Source organism: Pieris napi, chromosome 22, assembly GCF_905475465.1.
Source record: "Pieris napi chromosome 22, ilPieNapi1.2, whole genome shotgun sequence".
Lineage (NCBI taxonomy): Eukaryota > Metazoa > Arthropoda > Insecta > Lepidoptera > Pieridae > Pieris > Pieris napi.
This window is the reverse complement of record NC_062255.1, coordinates 7,576,007-7,582,586: the sequence shown is the minus strand read 5'-3', so window position 1 is coordinate 7,582,586 and position 6,580 is coordinate 7,576,007. Positions and strand designations below refer to the sequence as shown.

The 6,580-nt window shown below is 34.1% G+C and overlaps 1 long non-coding RNA gene across 1 annotated transcript; it reads left to right on the top strand.

Moving 5' to 3' along the window:
• Window positions 1-3,685: 3,685 nt before the first annotated feature.
• Window positions 3,686-5,242, top strand: LOC125060969. The gene is made up of 3 exons (XR_007118952.1): window positions 3,686-3,797; window positions 4,461-4,532; window positions 4,987-5,242. It is a non-coding gene; the product is annotated as an uncharacterized LOC125060969 (long non-coding RNA).
• Window positions 5,243-6,580: the final 1,338 nt, after the last annotated feature.

Genomic DNA, 6,580 nt, shown 5'->3' with positions numbered 1-6,580 from the left:
AAATTCCCTTCTTCATTAGAATGGTTCATGCTGTGCAAAGCCAGAACAGGCCGCAAGTGTAAGATATATTATTGAAGTCTTTATTTAACTGTATATGTCGTGATAGGCACCTATACTTCGAAGTTATCAAAACTTTGAACTCAGTTTGAAGGAAAATGTTCCTCAATCTAAACTTTTCATATTTTTCTTGTGAACGATTTTCTAACGTGAATTCATAAGTATTTTTATAATCTCCATAAAATAAGGAAAAGTTATAACAATATAGAGATAAGTGAAAATGCAAATTGTTATTTGTATAAAGATTTTCAATGTATTTTTAATTAAAAAAATATGTGGATGGAATTTTGGGTTTGTCATTAATTGATATTCTGATATTGATAAAAGGGTAAATAGAAAAACTGGATTGTTATTTCCTAATAACCATTTTAGAACAATTTTCACTAAATCAATGTTATTAGCTGTTTTTTTAAACACACTCGTACAGATTAATTAATGAATTTCACACACTTTATATTAATATTTAGTGCAAAGACATTTAGTAAGTATAACCTACGATAATTTAATGACTACCCTTCTCGACGCAAAGTGCTTTGTAGTTATTCAAAGTCAGCGTATCCTAAGAGCTCTCGTTGCTTAATAATGTCCTAGAGACTCCAAAAGAAAGTGCCCTCTCAGAAGGGACTAAGTCAAGATATATTACGACACGAATTGGGAAATCAATATTCGATGTTTCGCGTCAATTTCGCACGTTCTATTTTTAAATTTAGAGTTAGTCATAGGCCGTACATCGTTATTCATTTATTTATAAAAATTTTAAGGTATGCAACGGGTTTCCTTATCGCTAACTAGCGATCTCTTCCAGGCAACCCTAGTAAGGGAAATAACAAAAAAAAAGAAGTATGACGAGAAAAGTGTAATAAGTGCATAACTAAACCTTATAAAAAAAATATAGAACCTTAATCTAAAGTAAAACAAAAAAAACAAACTACATTGCCTCAGTAGCCATCGCATCGAAAGCGATGGTAGGTTTGTGGACGAATATTGACCCACCAAGCCTTTTTACACCTAAGTATATAATTTACTCGACTTATTTTAGACATGTTAAGCAAGCGGTGGGCAGGACACATAGCGCGCATGGATAAAAACCGATGGATCCGCAGGTCGCCCACCGAGAATGACGACATCGTCAAGCAACATCCTCCCAGTGCTGTACTGGGGGAAAATGAAGAAGGCCTACGTCCAGAAATGCTCCTAGAGGCTGATGATGCTCATACATGCAAGGTCGACGGCTTATTGGTCTAGTGGTTAGTACCCCTGACTGCGAATCCATGGGCCCCGGGTTCGATCCCCGGCTGAGACAAGACATCGATATGATGAGCATTTGGTGTTGTGCTTAGGTCTTGGGTGTTTAAATATGTATTTATATGTCTATCTTTCTATAATATGTATGTATATCCGTTGCCTAGTACCCATAACACAAGTTTCACCATCTTAGTATGGGACTAGGTCAATTGGTGTGAATTGTCCAATCATATTATTATATTGTATAAGTAGATCATTCCAATTATAATTATGAATTAACGAAACTATAAATGTTAGTTTTTATAGCGCTCCGGTACATTAAATGACGATTCCCCGCGGTAAAAGACGTCAATCAGACATTTTATTGTCTCAGTATAAAAAGAAGCTTTTGCATATAATTAGATAATTAGAATCTTTGTGTCCAACCTACGGTCTCAAAAACTTAAACGCTAGTTAATGATAATAATTAATGTACCAATTAGATAACACAAATCCATTTTCGTTAGTAAGTAGTAACTTAAAAACTATTAGTACCAACATCAACAATAATATGTCTTGTCTCCCAGAGCCGACAATCCTACGCAAACCACCTAACAATTTACGACTGAGTACAGCCGTTTGTTGTACTAAGGATACTGCCTCGCAATTTGTATAAAAGTGATGCCGTTCTTTTCCGATGGATCACCCAGAAGTAATCAGTACAGCCTGGGCAAACATGCCTAAAGGCTTATATTTTTTTTTATAGAACAGGGGGCAAACGGGCAGGAGGCTCACCTGATGTTAAGTGATACCGCAGCCCACGGACACTCTTAATGCCAGAGGGCTCGCGAGTGCGTTGCCGGCCTTTTAAGAATTGGTACGCTCTTTTCTTGAAGGACCCTAAGTCGAATTGGTTCGGAAATACTTCAGTGGGCAGCTGGTTCCACATAGTGGTGGTGCGCGGCAAAAACTGCCTTGAAAAACGCTCAGTTGTGGAACGGCGGACGTCGAGGTGATACGGGTGGAATTTCGTATTCTGCCTCGACTCAGCTGCAGGTATTAATCCGAACAACTCCTCTGAACACTCTCCATGATTATATTGAACGCGCAAGGCAATTAGCGATCCGGCAGTACATCTCATTCTGTAGAAGTTTTGGCAGTAAGCCTTAAAAAGGGTGATTTCTACTTAAACCTCATTGAGGTTAAGTGAAGTCTTGCTGCTGACACATAAATAGTGAAACATTAACTGAAGTCGAGAGCAAGTAATTATTTCTCAAGAGTCATCTTAGAACTATTAATTTAAGAACAAGAAAGTTCATTTCACGAGACAATAGGATGTCCTTATTGAAGCCCACATTCCGGACTGAGATTTAATATTACAGATTTTAGAAAGTTTAATTTAGTTATTGTGGTCTCGAGATGTACTGATTTTTGTAAATCTCTTTCGGGTTCACTTTTTTTACAAAATTGTACCGACTTCCCTATTTTTTTTTAGGTTAAATTTTTTTCTACAACCAGTTTTACAGGGTCAAAAGTCTAGTTCTAGTATTAACTTATACGCAATTTTATCGTTTTATTATTTAGCCACAAGCCCACACACACACACAATTTAAGAAAAAATAATAAACTAGATATTACTTCTCGATACTACATTTTTTTTTTTAAATTATTTTTTTTTTAATTTATTTCTTCTTTATTTTACAAAATAATATAATATAATCACAATATGTTACATTAGAAAACTGCTGTGGTTTGTATTAATGTAACCATAGTAGTCTTGTTTAGGAGTGCGACAAATGCATAAAAAAGTAGTTTTTTAATTTTCCTTTTATGTTCGTTAGCGTTAGGCATTCTAATATCTGATTGAACTAATATCTAATATTATCATTTATTTATTAATAGTTGCAGATGTATGTTCGCACATTCTCTAGTCATTTATAATTTTTAAGCTCATTTAATGCTATTTTTGCATATGAAATGTATTAATAACTATACGAGTATATGAGTATGAAATTGAAAGTAGTGTATAATAGGCGCCTGTCAGGTGCAGCAACTTCTTTCCATTTTATATTTCACTTTTTAATCTTAAATAGCAATGTTATTCCGATTTTGAATGAAATTAAAATTCCATACAGGATAATACAACTGGACTAAAAATGTTTGTTTAACTGGAATGAACATTACAGTTAAACAAATTTTTTGTTGATGATTGAAGAGAACTTAAATAAATTTAAATTATATATTCAAATACCGTGGCATGTAACAGAAACACATACATTTTGATTGAATTTTTTTTCTGTTTTATTTGTAGGTTATGAATGTATTTTCCACGTAAACCTAGAAGTCTAGACTTAAGAGAGGTGGGTTATGTTTATATAAAATAGTCGTAGGATACAACTTGTGATTTTAAAGTGAAAGGTGTTAGTGTTAGTTGTGTGTAGAGTTTACAATGTTTTTAAGTTTTTATGCTACGTGTTTCCTTTTAGTATCTATTGATGCGTTTTTTCTACTTGATGGTATGTAGACTTTCTGACTGTAAATATTTTAAAACTCGCTTTTTTGTAGTCATTGGGTATCAATTTCTTGGATGTACTTACAACATCGATTCGGTAACCCCCAGTCTTACAGAGGAAGGCTATAGAACATCGTGCTATCGCACCTTATAAAAAAAAGGGTGCGTGTACTTAATATGTATGCGCGTAAGAATTTATACTTCTTTGGCATTATTAAAAATAGTTTTTGATTGCATGTAAATAATTAATTACAATTAAATAATCAAAGACTGGAAAAGGAGTCATTACAGTCAATAAAGTTCAGTTTACATTTGAAAAATTCAATAAATAAATATTTATTATTATTCTCTTATATTAAGTGTAACATAAATTCTAATATTATTCGAATGTTGTTTTTAAATTATGTCCAATGCCGTAGCATCTTCCGTGGGCAACTTCATTCTGTTAATTTTGTGTCACGTTGCGCGCGCGTCGTAAAATTTCACTCTCAGCAATTTTTCATTAAACGCGCTAAAGAAGTATAACTTCAAAAATCTATTCACACTTTAGTAGCAGTATTAAAAGAATTATACGTTCTATATAATTTTTTCTTCGGGTGTTTCAACTTACACCGACATTAATTATAAAATGGACACAAAGAGTTATTAATTCGGTAATTCCTTTCAGATAAAGAGCCCTTCTTCTTTTGCTATAAAGTTTGCCCGCTGTATTGTTCACCACGGAGACGTTATGACGACGGTAAGCCAACAATTAATAAAGATAAAATGGGGGTTAAGGAAATTTAATAAATTACTTTTGTTACACTTATTCAAAAATGTAATACTTGCAACTATATTTCTTTATGCGCAATTAATTCGCAATAAGTTATTTGATAATGATGTGAGAAACTCGGCATGTCTTAGATCTGAATTGACTATATAAATAAGGCGTGATTATGGATAAATGTTTTTTTTTTATAGAACGGGGGGCAAACGAGCAGGAGGCTCACCTGATATTAAGTGATACCGCCGCCCATGGACACTCTCAATGTCAGAGGGCTCGCGAGTGCGTTGCCGGTTTAATAAAATAGATGCAGTTTGTGTCTGCTACCCTATAATATGGGAACGTATAGAAACATTTACTCGCGTAGATCAAAGACTATAACAAAGTAGATTTAGGAGTTCGAAATTTGAAATTGTTGTTTTATTTCTAGATACATCGTCGTTAATCTATTCTGACGATGAATTGCCATTCATATATGAGGAACCCGAAGAGATTTATCCACACAGTTTTCACTTTTGTAAGCCCAAACCGACCACTTCAACAACGACACAAGCGACAACGACTACAACGGAAGAGCCGACATTTATCTGTCTAATGTGTAAGAAGAAATGCAATAAAAAATCTACTTAAGCAAAAAGGTTTTATAAGAAATATGTGAAATAGTCTAATAAATCAATTATTCAGTATAAATATTAATTCATTAATCACTGATAGGTATATAATAAAATGGCCTCCCTAATAATGTATAGGTGTATAAGTTTAACCCGGGTTTGATTCCCGGTCAATACAATGGCCGGATACAATAAATAGGCAGCCTGAGGAAGATGTACAAAAGATGTATTTATTTATCTATTCCTTAATATTGGTATTCTTTATAATGTATTACTTAAATATACAAGAAATATGGTTCAGCAGTGCTATTCTGTAATCTATAAAAGGAACGGATTATCTCAAAAAGAAACCCAAATGTTGTTTATTCAATTTCCGTACTCTGTAACTTCCGACAGCGATAGCGATACTGACCCCGACGTGTCTTATGCAATATCGATGTTGTTCTCTCATCCGTAGCGCTGAAGCTATCTTGGGGGATTGGGCTTGTGATCAGTTTCATCAGTCATCAGTCATCAGTTGTGATCAGTGTCAAACTCAAAATAACTTCATATAGGTAAACAAGTACACTTATGAACGTGAACATAATAGTTAAATTGATTCTAAATTTACTACCAGTTCGCAAGTCAAGGGCGTAGAGCGGCCAACTGGCAAGAATCTCTCCGCCACTCTCACTGTCGGTGTCGCTGTTGGAGTACATAGAGAGACTTACAGAGCAAGGGTCCTGTGTCGAAATCTCAATATTCAATTATAAATCACCGTTGAAGTTACGGGGTAAGCTTTTGAGAGAATGACTTGGAGCAAATGTATTAAAGAAAAGCTGTGTAAAAAGGCTTACTATAAAGTCAACGATTATCTAATTGATAAAAGGGCATGGGACTAGTGCTAGACAGGCTACCTCTAATTAATTTGCGATATTTGTTTTAAAATAAGTGTTGTTTGATGATTTGCTATTTTAAAAGAGTACTGAGAGTTTTTTACGCCGGCTTTTTCTCTCGGCCTACACCCTCTGTCTTCTTTGCCGATGAGTAGGGATGCCTACAAATTTAATGACGTGGAATAAGTGATACATGTATCTTATGTTCTATAATAATAAACATATTTTATTTATTTTATTTTTTATTTTATCAAGATAAAATGCGGAGCTTGGGGCCTTACTATGACTGCGCTCCGGCAGGGTTGAACATTTAGAAATTAAATCAAAAACATTTAGAACAATATATTTATATTAAGCGCCATTGCAAAGTCGTTACTGAGGGTTCTAAACGATACCTAAAATATTATGGACCATTGCCAAGTATGAAGTTTTTAATAAAGTTGAATGTAAGAGAAAACTCGTCCCTAGACTCTTGAAATTACTTTTTTACGATGAAACTAAAGGAAAAATATAGTTAACTATCGTGTGAGCAAAGCTT